At 43.2% G+C, this 13,295-nt stretch overlaps 1 protein-coding gene across 8 annotated transcripts in view; it reads right to left on the bottom strand.

Moving 5' to 3' along the window:
- Lrmda (leucine rich melanocyte differentiation associated) overlaps window positions 1-13,295 on the bottom strand; it is a 1,112,503-nt gene that overhangs the window by 829,041 nt on the left and 270,167 nt on the right. The gene's annotated exons all lie outside the window — the stretch shown is intronic.

The following is a 13,295-nucleotide window of genomic DNA, read 5'->3' as shown; positions in this document are numbered from 1 at the left end:
CAACACTACCCTGCACCGTCTTTAAAAAAAAAAAAAAAAAACAGAAAAAAAACAAAAACAGGAACACAAAACAAATTTCTCCTATTAATTAACGAGGATTCTCTTCCAGCCACAACAGGCCCGTGTCATGTGATGTGAGCTAAGCACATTCCCTGCTTCTCTAATGAAAGCTGCCAAGGGAAGCCAGGAGTGGCAAAATTATCTTGCGTTTATGACATTCGAATCCACATTCATTAACGTCTTTCAGAGAGGACCCAGGATTCAAAAGAACTTTCCAACTGCCTGACAACCCTCACCTTGGGCCCCTCCCTTCAAAGTGATGAGCAGACAGGCAAATGCACATGCGTACACACACACACATACACACACCCTCTCTCCCACACACACACACACACACACACAAGGACACACACACACACACACACACACACACACACACACACACACGGAGCAAGAGAGCTTCCCCAAAAGGAGCTGGAATTTCAGTGAAGGACCCAGCATTAGCACTGCAAAGGCCCTTGACCTCCCAATGTCGCTACTTCTGCATGATTAATTGTCCTGGACCTGAATATGAGCTCACCTGCCACTGGCTTACATTTCTCAGGAAACATAAAGAGAAGTAAACTGCCTCATGTTTTTGCACAACAGACATTATAAGCAGGAAGACACCTGCACACATGCATGCACACACGCTCCTCTCACACGCCTGTGTGAAACCCTCATCATCGCCGCACTCGGTGCATTTCTTCTCCAGTGGTCCTCCTAAAAATTTCATTTCAAGGGGAAAAACTTGGCTTTAATCAGAAACACTAAGGAATTTTCAGCATCATGAAGACACAATGCTGGTGTTTAGTTAAAAATAGGTGATGTTGGAGACCAAAGATGAACAGGAGAGTTTGGGGTGAAATCCATGCATATAAGACAATGCAAATAGATGAATAGGCAAGTTTTAGGATGCATTTCCCATGTCTGTTGGGTGTGGGGCATGATCCTTAACTTTAAGGATGTTTATGCTCCCATTCCTATGCAAATGTTCTCAAGCTCACGTTTGGAAGACAAAGAGCAAAAGCAGAAAGATTCTTTAAAATCAGGCCTTGTGGCCAAAGCCTGAAACCGCAGAAACAGGTGAACATAAAGAATGCCTAGAGCTGCTGCTGAAAAAGCACACAAAACCGGGTAGGGCTTTCCAACCACTCATTCAGAAAGCCCTGTTAAATCCAGACAGTGGCCTGATGGCCCTTCTTTGCTTTCAAGTCCTGTCAAGGCCCCCAGGCTGGCTGCTCATCTAAGTAATATTTTTGAGGTGGGATTTTTACAGATTTGAGCCAATGATCTCCCATCTCCCGCGCCTTGTTTTTAACTTCCGCGACTCATCCCTGGGATCGCATCGCCTTGATGACAACAGCCTGCACGGCAAATCCCACACCTCCAATGCGCTCCATTCTCTCCGTATCTGGCATTGCGATATTAAATAACTATAAAACTAGAAAGCCAAAATAACTAAATCACCTGGCAGCCAATTTCTGAGAGTTAAACCACAAACCCGGAAAATGGTAGAGTGTGTTGAAATAATGTAAAGGAAACCCATAAATTCAAACTTTATGTTCTGTAAAGAACAAATATGAAAAAGGCATCAAAATAATGAAAGATTGTTTATGTATTCTGGCATGAAATGGGAATGTGTTATGAGAGAGCGAGTGGTGGCGGAGACAGATCGACGGAGCTGACAGTGTGGTATTCATCCTGCGTGGTGAGCAGACGTCCCGCTAGTGGCAGTAGACAGCGCAATAAATCAAGGGCTCTCGAAGCTGTACCTACAGCTTATTACATCCAAGATGACAAATAAATAATAATCCCTGTCAGAGCAGCCCTTTGCTCAAGGATTGAGCCTGAAACCTCTGGCTCATCACTCCTCATCTTAAGTGAAAACACTAGAACTGGGGAATTGGAGGCCACGGTTTGCTAAGCTCATGAAACACAAAACAAGCAGGACTCAGGAACTAGGACTGAACAAGAAAGGTCAAGAAGTAAGGAAAGAAAAACATTTAAATAATCTAGACCGAGAGGCGGCAAAGCTGCAGAACAGATGGGGGGTAACGTCCTGATCACTGGGGGCACGGAGGATGCACAACACTGCTTCCTCGTCCCCACTTTTAACAGGAACAAATTTCCAGGCTGAGGTTCCAACAGCACTGTCTGGCTGAGGAACAGAGTCACAGAGACACCCAGGACCCAAACATTTGCGGTCACCACCCTGCAAACCCCAGAGGACCCTGTTCACCTTCCCACCTTCTTTGAGGACCCAAGCCAGCCATCTGTATAGAGTCACTCAAACTCCCCTCAAACCTCAAAGGAAAGACACAGCGCAGACCAGAGAAGGTGAAGACTGAATCATAAGCCCTCTCTTGTGCCTCCCTGCTTGGCACCTTGGTGATCTTTCACTTGGCATTTTCTAATCAGTGCTTCAGAGCAAGATGGTACAATGTATACCCTCACTTCTAAGCCTGCCTGACTTCTGTTGGTGTTATGACCTTGAAGCTGATCCTTAACTCTAAGCATTACTTTTTCATTGTCCCTGACTAATTAGGTAGAGGGTCTCTCCAAGGGCCTATGACAATTCTTTCAGAGCATCCCTCTAGCTGGGTGGGTCCTACACTTACAAAATGGTTCCCAAGTTGGTTCCAAAAACAAAATCATTCTCTTCTCCCTGGCTGACACTAAGTTCCTTTACAGCCTTGCAGGAAACAGAGAGGGAGAGAAAATTCTGATAGGGTCAATGGAGATTTGATCCCAGGTCCCCTTGAGTGGCAAGGACACACACACACACACACACACACACACACATACAGAGTAGTCTCATTATCCTTGAATACCCTGCCTTCTATTTTTCAGCCAGTCTACTTCAAATCCCCAGTACCCTTAGGTTCCATGTTTTGTGATTTGAAAGAACTACATAAAGAGGGTCACAAAAAGAAAGAGGGACCACTAAAAAAGCCTAAGTTCTAATGGCCCCAAAGAGTTTCTCACAATAAATGGGGACATGGCTAGTATGTTATCCTTATCCCCAAGTACAATAGGGTCCTTGCCCCTATTCCTGTTTTATGACCTCACTTCCTTTGACAAAAGGTAACTGGCAGAGTGGACTCCAGCTCTACGCTGAATCCAGAGAAGCCAAGCCGGGCAATTAACTTCAGAGTTTCGGTTTCAATGTATGGAAAAAAAAAGGAGCACTGATAAATTTCAGCCTATAGGATTGTCTTGAAATCAAATGACATTTGATAATTTCTAACATAATCCGGGTGCTCAAGAGATGCTGGGCCCCATTTCATTCCTGGTTTACCACACCCAATGTGCTGTTTCCTTGTGTTCTACTGCCCACTAAAGCTAAATTCTAAATGAACACTATCATCCATGTGACTTTAGGTTTCCTTGAGACTTCAAAATATCTAAGTTTCTCTACAGGAACAAAAGGTTCTTGCGAAAATCACTTGAGCCTAGAGCAAGCACCCAGCCTAGAACTTGAGAAAACTGAGAAAGGCTGTTAAAAACTTGTGAGCTATAAATGAACACATAACACCGCACAGCAAGGTGCCCTCACTCTGTATCCACAATGCTAGTCCTAAAGATGTAATCCAAACTGCTGAAAATTAATATGCAAGGCACAAAGACATACATTACACTAATGCTATGCCCAGAAACAAAGGGGAAAAAACTACATTGCCGGTGGTATGGTTTTTAAATATATTTTAAATTGATTTTTAAACTAATGAAATGCTTGTTTGGTGGGATAGTAGTATATGCAGTTTTCAAAATGATGGCTATAAAGACAGTGAGGGAACATCGCAAAATGTCTGTGGACTCCTGTCAAGAGGAAAAAGGAGTAGGCAAAGTAGACACCTGGCTCTCACCTTAACTGTGCAGCTTTGCACTCTGGGAGAAAAGATAAAGAACGGATGCACATAACAGTTGTGACTGGGTGGCAGGATGAAAGACCACTGTTTATGTTTTTGTTTGTTCTTCAAGCTTTCTATGATTATGCCTCACAATAAATTTTTAACTTAAAAATGATTTTCAAAAACAAAAGAGAGGATGAGGCATGGTGACACATGCCTGTAGCCCCAGCACTCCGGAGGTCTAAGACAGGAGAACTGCAAGCCTGAGCTCACCCTGGACAATTCAACTATCAAGATCTTGTCTCAAATCAAAAAGAAGTGGAGATGCAGCTCAATGGAAAGACGCTGGGTTCTATCCCTAGTAAAAGACCCACACATACGCTTAAAAATGAACAAAGTTAAAGAAATTAAAATTGAAAAACCCGGAGTAAACTAAGAGCCAAAATTACAACCACCAAGCCTTTATAGGCTCCTCATTTTCCTACCACCAAAGTCTGTCCCACAGTAGGGGCCTTTTGTGAGATGGTGACAAAGCATGGAGGAGAAGCTGCTTGGCATGCTGTGTCCTACACTCCTTTTTCCTTACTTCCAAGTCACCCCCTACACATCACCTCCAGGCCTGACAATTAGTACTACACTGCTCTTCACTCCAAGGTCACTGGGCCCTTCCCCAGTATTTCCAGTGAACCTTTTGCCGCTGATGAGATGACACTAATTTCTCATTTCTCTAGTCTCAGGGTTGGGAGTCCCTCACATGAGTCCTTTATAGGGTCCCAGTTGCCTCTACCATTTAATTCCAAAGAATCACTTCTGAAGTGGTTAGGAAATTAGGCCCTCTTGTGTTGAGGCATGGAGGTGAAATTGAAAACCCAATCCCTGAGCTCCTGTCCTTGCTCACAGCTGACCTCCAGTCCTGGGTTCCTATCCTGTGAAGAGAATTTAGTGGGAGAACTCTTCAAACTGGAAATGAGTGAATGAACATTCTTCAACTCAAAGAAACTGCCAATATTTTGCAGGTTTGGTTTTTTGTTTGTTTGTTTGTTTTGTTTTGTTTTGTTTTGCGGAACCAGGGATTGAACTCAGGCCCTTGCGCTTGTCAGGAAAGTGCTTATTCTACTGAGCCATCTCCCCAGCCCTTCAGGTTTGGTTTTGTCGCCAGAAAACACGAGGAGATCCTGTCTTTTTTGGAAAACCAGGGAAATCTTGTCTCTTGCTAAGTGGGTCAACATATACTTGAACTCTTTAATGACAACATCCACCAATGCATAGCATAACCACACGTCCCCAGAGCCCCTGCAGTTTGCCTTCTATTATCCAGGAAAAGACCATCTATTTGGATGGTGTTAGGACTCGTGTTAAATACAAGTTTAATCACAGAAACCCTCCACTTGCAGCGGGTAGAACTCAAGATCTTTAGAGTGTTCCCTTTCCCTTTTCCTCCTCCACTATTCCCTGGTAGGTCACTTTGTTCAGTGAACCAGTTCGGTTTACAAAATGGGAAAAGTGAGTCTAAAATACAAGGAACTTGTTCCTGACACGGCGGTCACAGCAGGGCTGGCTGCTTACCTCTACCGCGCACCATCATGGGTCCTAGTACCTGTCCTGTACAGCAGAAAGGAAAGTTTCTGCCTTCCCAATACTTGTAGAGCAGTATGAACAGTGCTCCTATAAGGTTATCATGAGACCACACCTTTATCACCAACCCTGACACAAAGCATCCCAAGACCAACAAATGGTCAACAGGAATCTTTGCGATGAGAGGGCAAGCATGCCAACATCGTAAAGCATGCAATTGTCCAAAATTAATTTTTTAAAGACATCCTCTGAAATATGCCTGGGTTCACTGGCCTAGCATGGATTAACAAAAGATATGAGTGGGAAATAGCAGTGCAATTGCTCAATATAATAACATGATCAATATTTAAAGGAATTTTGAAAAATATAAACATACCAGTTTGGTTAATTGGTTTTACATACATTTGCAACGATACAGGATGGCTAAAGGCTAGTTATTGTAGCATTGAAAAAATCTCAGAATCCCACTAAAAAAATGAGAGACAATAATGTATATTTCAGGTATATACCACAACTGACTTAAATTATTATGGATGTACTTCATACTTAATTACTTTCCTAAAATATGTCGGGTTTTTTGTCATGAACTCTACCGAGTCTGCTGTGCCTTTACTAAATTCAGCCCCCAAATGCAAACCCTTTGCTAATGTTTTTATTTGAATAACTTATTACCCAATACAGCAAGCATCCACACATTTTATAGAACCAGTACTTGGCTCCCTGAAATTCCTCCTACCCTAATGCCAGTCACTGTTGGGAGCATTTAGTTATAAATTGTCTTTCAATAAAAGTAAAAGCTCCCAAAACAACAAAATGAAAAGACACAGCAGCTTAAATCAAGGGAAGTCAATTTCCACATGCCGATCCTAAATATTTCATGGCCCTATTTTATTCTGACATTTGTAGATGACTAAAGTGTTACAAAGGAAATAAAATGCTGATTAAAGAGTTCACTGTCATAAAGGTTACTGAATTGTAAATGGCCCTTTCCATCTTCCTGTTAATAGGTACCCAGCTGTAAACATCATGAAGGATGTGGCAGGAGGGCGGCTTCCCTCCTTTAGGAGCTGTATATACATTAATCACTGAATCACCAAGCCATGCTTAATTGCAAGCTGTATATCACGCAAATCCATGGTAAGTAGAAGGAAACTCATTATTGCTGCTTCATAACTACTGGGTACTTCTCATTTTAACCTCCTCACACCTGGGACACTTGGGCGCTTTACAACAGGAATGCAGAAAAGGTATTATACCACTAATTACAGCCCACACTGGCACCTCTGTCCTGGCCGCTGGAGGAGAAAATGGAACTCTCTCAAATCTGCACATCCGCAGCCATCCCTGGCTGTGGCCTCCATGCTGCTAAGTGACTTTTTATAGGATGCTTCCCCTGCCCTCTCTCCCCACCTCCCCCTCCCGGCCCCTCCCCTCATCCCTCCCCCCCTTCCTCATCCACACCTCTCCCCTTCTTCTTCCCATCCCTTGCAAAGCGTGTTGAAACCTATCACTCCTTGAGAGTTTACAGAACTGTTTAAATGATAAAGAAAAAAAAAACTTGCAGTATATTTTGCTTTGACAAAATTATTGATTTAAATCCCATACAATAGCACAATAGTATTTAAAGGTCAACTCAAGAAAAATGAGTTTACACCCGAACAGAGCCGCGCTTATCTGTCATGAAAGCGTAATGATGTGTTTATTCCCTCACTAGGGTGTATATATTTTTCAGGAAGATATAACAGTCTACTTGCAGGTGAAATCTGCTCTTAAATGGGAATTTCAGGAGATATTTACATTTCAGATGGTGGGGCTGATATCTTGTAGCCCTGAGACCCATTTCTGTACTTAATAGTCAGGTGAGTATTTATTTTCATCGCTTCAAAATTCTTCTTCTCACTCTCAGGTCAAAAATGAGACACACACATGAAAACTATAACCACAACTCATCCAGAAATCTCTTAAGAAGCCTGAGGCTGCAAACTGAATGCAAAGGTGCCACGGTAACTGCCTCGCTTGCATTTTGGATTCCCTTTTACATTTCAAAAATATGGTACAAAGAGCTCTGGGTTTATTATTCTAGACATAGTTGTCATTAATGCGTTTGCATAGTTTCCTTTCTGTTTTTTCCTTTTCTAAAGGCCAACTGATCATGGAGCCCCTCCATCTCTACCACCTGACTGCAGCTGCCCCCTTATGGATGTGGTCCTGACACTCACCCAGATGGGCTAAAGGCAAAAGGAAAGAGACCTGATGTTACGCATCTCAGTCAGACCCCAGTGCTGTGCACACTGTCTCTCTGTGTTCAGTTCAGTCCACATGTACTGGCAACCAGGTGTCACGCTCGCTGGTGGGGTAGGAAATGATACATACCTGAAAACTGTTATTTGCACATTTGGCCAGTGCCTGTCATGCGCCTGGCACATTTTGGTGCCCTCTCAGAAACATGGGTTTCCAGGGCCACAACCATCTCGAAGGTAGATGCTCAGGAGGACTGGGAGCATTTACAAAGGGAAGCCAAAGCTCAGTTCCCCCGCCAGTGCCTCCAAACCCCTTCCCCATGTCACCTTTTCTGTCCACTCCCACTTGTCAGGACAACACAGTCACACCCAGCATAGGACTCTTCTACTGTACCCTCTAGCCTTCCCCCACCTCCCTAACAATGAGAGATGATTAAGCCCTACATCTCACCACCAGGACTAGTCATCAAGAAGTGAGGCGACAAGGGTCAGCCAAATAGCTCAGCGGATTAAAGCACCTGCAAGCAGGCACAGGGACCCAGGGTTTGATCCCCGAGTCTGCCATGCCAGCCCCGCCCCTGGGGTGCGCTGAGATGGCAATTAAGACTGCGCATGGTGGCGCGCACCTGTAATCCCAGCTCGTAGGAGGCTGTAAATGCATATCACTTTGAGTCCGATCTAGTAGTGAGATCCTGAACACCCTGTAGACCCTTCCCTAAAATACAAAAAAAAAAAAAAAAAAAAAAAAAAAAAGTGGGAAAACACATTTAATATACATTCTTCTTCAGAAAATGGGGATACAGAAGAGAGAGCACAGTTTGTGAATTCAGCACACCTGACCCACCATCAGCCACACCTCCCCCTGGACCGCTGCTTAAGCAAACGCTTTCCATTTATTCATCACCCATCAGCTACCCACCAGCTTAACTTGTACTTCTCCATTTCTTCACTGCCCATCCCTCTGTCCACCTGCTAAAGGCCTCCATTTCCTCATCACCCATTCGCCCACCTACCCATCCATCCATGCACCCATTTATCCATGCAATAAATATAGCCTGGACCCCTGCTATGTTCCAATAGTTTATATACCTATTTAATTTCATCTTGACAATGAACTCTTACAGTACATTCTTCAAATGTGTTCTGTAGTACACCCCAACAAGCTTACATATAAACTGTACTCTTACGATCATACCAATATATTCATAAAATATACACAACATATAGGCATTCTAAGGAGGAAAAAATAGAGTTTATATGTAATTCTATTTATTGGTGATGCCAAAAATCCTTTGTACTTATCACATGAAACACATATAGGAGCTGGGAAGATAGCTTAGTAGAATAAGTATTTGCCTGGCAAGCACAGGGTCCTGAGTTCAATCCCCAGTACCACGAAAAAAGATATATTTGGTCTTTAGAGAGACATTACTCAATAATGTCTCATTGTTTAAGATGCAGCTCAATATTGTGTAAAAAACCAACTTAAATATGTAGCTCTAATTGTAAATTTATACTTGATTTTAATAAACAAATAATAGCTTCACAAAGTTATTTAAGTACATGTATTAGTTTCCTATGGCTGCTGTAACAAATTACCACAAACTTGATAGCATTTGAAAGCCAATTTTTTTTCTCTCAATAAGACAAAAAATAGGGCCTAGCTTACTTTAGAACCTCTAGGGGAAAATGTGTACATTCTCTCTTACAGAATCTGCTGGCTGCCAGCTTTCCTTGGCTTGTGGTCACATTACTCCAATCTGTGTCCCCACCACCTTTTCTTCTTCAGTCTGTGTCTAATTGTGTTTTATCTTATAAAGACATTTTTGGGCACACAAGGGTAATTACTATATCTCAAAATCCTTAATCTTATCTGCAGAGACCCTTTTCCATATAAGGTAACATACACAGGCCCAGAGATCAAGACCTACTACTGTTGAAGGCCCATCACCCAGTATATTCAAAAGAAACTAATTGATAGCTAAGCTTATTAAATAACAATATTCTTTAAATCCTCATTAATCCACCAAGCCCAGATTAGTATTTAAATTCAGTGGGTGAATTCCCACATTCCTTGATGTTAATTACCCAAAATGTATGGTAATTTCATATATTTTAACTAACAAATTCAAAGACCTACTGAAACGCTTCCTTTGGCAGCATTCCTAACTGGTTAGAAAATTCCTTTTCCAAGTTTAAAGTATGTAGGACTGAATGTTTTCATAGCTGATGCCCAAAGGCAGTTTTTAGTATTGAACTCACAAGATGAGGGAAACACTTCCACACATCCATTTTCAAAACATTCTCCCCACAGTCTGAGCTTCTTTCAGAAAGTATCTTCTCAAGTGCACTTGTGGCCAAACATATCTTCTAGGATTTATACTACCAGGAGACATCAGAAATGGACAAATTAAGAAAGCTTGAGTCTTTCTCACTTCTGACAGCTGTTCTTGGTTAGGAGCCATCCTATATCTACAGCAGGAAGATGGTGGCCATAAAAAAGATGGAAAACTTGCTAGAATCAATCAACTGTAGGCTCCAACTCATTTTGAAAAGTGGAAAGTACATGTTGAAATACAAGAAAACTCTGAAGTTTACCAGACAGAGCAAAGTAAAATTGGTCATCCTCATTCACAAAACTGTCTGGTTTTGAAGAAATCTCAAATAGAGTACAATTTTAGGCCACGTTGGGCAAAACTGGTGTCCAACACTAAAATGACAATAATATCAAGGGCACAACATACAGAAAACACAGCAGTGAAGGCACCCTGGCAGGCATTACCCAAGTGACTCTGATATCACCAGAAGAAGTGTGTCAGAGCAGACTGATGAAACGCAAATCATGCAAAATGGGTCTTTCATAAAACTTGCCAAAGTTTTAAGAGAAGACCCAGGCAGGGAAGGAGGAGAGGTGAGAGAAAACTAAAGAAAAAGAGGTTGGATTTGTGTGGAAGACAAATAGGGAATTCTCATTTATCACAACAACAATGAAAAATCTTCAAGTTGTTCTCATGACACAATCGTGGAACCTCTAACTGAAACCAAAAGCTTTTATATTTAATTCCCAACTTGTAACACAATATTTTAAAAGTTCTGTTAGTAGAGGATTTAAAAAACTAAAATTAACCAGAGCACTGACATCCTGTAGCCAGAAACCATAATGAAATGTGCAAATGCTGACAATAAAAAGAGAGGTGGAGGTGTCACTATTGGCAACCATTCTGGGAGAAGTCCCAGGTGGTCCTCAGAGTAAGTCTTACCCTCTGTGGTAAGGGCAAGGGCAAGGCTGGCCTAAATATTTAATACTGATTCAACTTGTCTCCATCTTTATAGATTATAAAAATTAGAAGTAGAATTAAGATGCCGTCTTCCAGCACAGCCATGGTTCCAAGTTCTCATTCTAAGACCTACTGAATCTGATTTCAGGTCAATGTTCTTATTTTACTGGTGAGGAAATGAAATGGAGGGAGCTTAAGGGAGGGATGGAGCAGGCTGCGATCCAATCCTCTGGCACCAGATCTGGATGAGAGTCCACTGTGTGCCTCCCCCCTCCTTCACTAAGAGGGCGGGAACTGCGCAAGACAGCCAGCAGAGGAGCCCAGTAGCAGCTCAGAGGCCAGACCACCTGTATTGAACCTTCTCCATCACTTTCCTGCCATGTGACCTTATGCAAATCAGACCTTATAGCTTGGTTTTCCCATTTTCAAAATGGGGATTAAAGAGGTGGTTACTCAAGAGGGTGACTTTAAGGCTTTCATACAGATATGAAAGCAACTAACACACGAGGTGTTAGCCACACATTGATGCCTACTGTGTAAGATCGTTCTAGGGAGCAACTGAGAGGTGCATCCCTACACACAATGGAGAGATGCAGGCTTGGTGTGTGCTCCTAGAACCTAATGAAGACAAGCTTTTCTGAGCGTCTGTTTCTGATTTTAAATGAAACATAAGAGGTCCACAAAAGTCACAGAGATGGTAAGAATCAGGCAACAGGGCTGGGAAGATAACTCGGCAATCTAATGCCTGCCTGGCAAGCACAAGGACCAGAGTTTGATCCCTGGTACCACATGTCATGCCTGGCCCCAGAACCCCCAGCACTCAGGGCCAGCTCTGAAATCGGGTGTGGTAGCACATGCCTGTAATTATAGTGCTGGGGAGGATGAGACAGGAGGATCACTACAAGTCCCAACTGTGTAGTGAGACCCTGTATCAAAAGAATACAAAATAAAAATAAATTAAAAGAATCAGGCAATAAAATCACCTTCTGATGCCACACAAGCACAGTGCCCTCTGCCTTGTCCCCCACAGCCATAACCAGCTGACAATCAAATACCAAAATCCCAGGTTTTGGAGTGTCACATAGGTCTTGCTGCCAAAAGCTTCCATCAATCATGCCAAGTGTTACCGAACAACCAATATTCATCCTTAATCCACTGGGAAAGCCACGTGCACAGCAGAACTACGTAACTGTCCACAAAAAGTGTGATAAAGTTTTCTGTCCCTGTCCAGGACTCTACTTACCCCAATTCCTGAAGCAGAAACTTGAATTAGTGAAAAAAAAAAAAAAACCTAAATAAATTAATGAATAAACCAGGGCAGTAAACCATTAAAAATGTCAACTCAAAAGATCTTCTGGGTCCCAGCCCAGGCGCAGCATGGGCGAGACCCTCTCCGACCCCCTTGGGACGCCCCCCACCACTCCACAGCACCTCCCCCACCCCGCTCACCAAGTAGGAATTTCTGTCACGTTCCGGGAACCCCCAGACCCAGTCCTAGCCCAGGTCCGGTGAGTGTGTGGGAGAGCTTCCTGCTACCCTGCGCCAGTGGGACCAACTCCAGGTCCCAGCCCAGGCACAGCATGGGTCAGACCATCTTCCACCCCCTTGGGACACCCCCCACCACTCCGCAGCACCTCCCCCAGCCCGCCCACCAAGTAGGAATTTCTGCCACGTTTCTGGAACACCCAGACCCAGTCCTAGCCCAGACCCAGTGAGTGTGTGGGAGAGCTGCCTCTAACCCTACTCCACCTTGTCCCCTACAGGCTCAGCTCAGGCCTGACATAAGGCCTGGGGTGTAACCCTGTAGCTGCAATCCCTACAGAGAGGGTAGAGGATAGAACCACTCAGCTAGTCCAGGAGCAGAACATCTTGCCACAGAGGCACAACAGGTTCACCCTCAAGGGCAGCAGCAGGAAGGAGCTGAGCACAGCAGCTAGACCCAAGCCAGGCACAGATGGATAAATCCAGATGTTGTAGATCTGCACCTGAACTTCAGTATGTACTAAAGTTATAACTATAGCGAAGATCTACAACAAAGGTCAGAAGACAGTGCTACACAAAATGACTAGAAGGAACAAAATTCAACCTCAGAACCCAACACCACCTATAAAAAGTGCAGAGGACACTAACACAGAACAAATTGGGAATCACACAGCTGAAAGTAATGAATCAACGGCTTCTGAAGAACAGAAGAAAACAGCTGCAGAAAGAAACAGCTGCAGAAAGGTATAGAGGAACTCAGATTGGAAATAAAAAAAGAAATCCCTGAATTAATAACATCTGCAGTAAATAATCAAATGCAGAAACAT

The sequence above is a fragment of the Octodon degus genome, unplaced genomic scaffold, assembly GCF_000260255.1.
Source record: "Octodon degus isolate 3935 unplaced genomic scaffold, OctDeg1.0 scaffold00005, whole genome shotgun sequence".
NCBI lineage: Eukaryota > Metazoa > Chordata > Mammalia > Rodentia > Octodontidae > Octodon > Octodon degus.
This window is presented reverse-complemented; position numbering and strand designations above follow the sequence as displayed.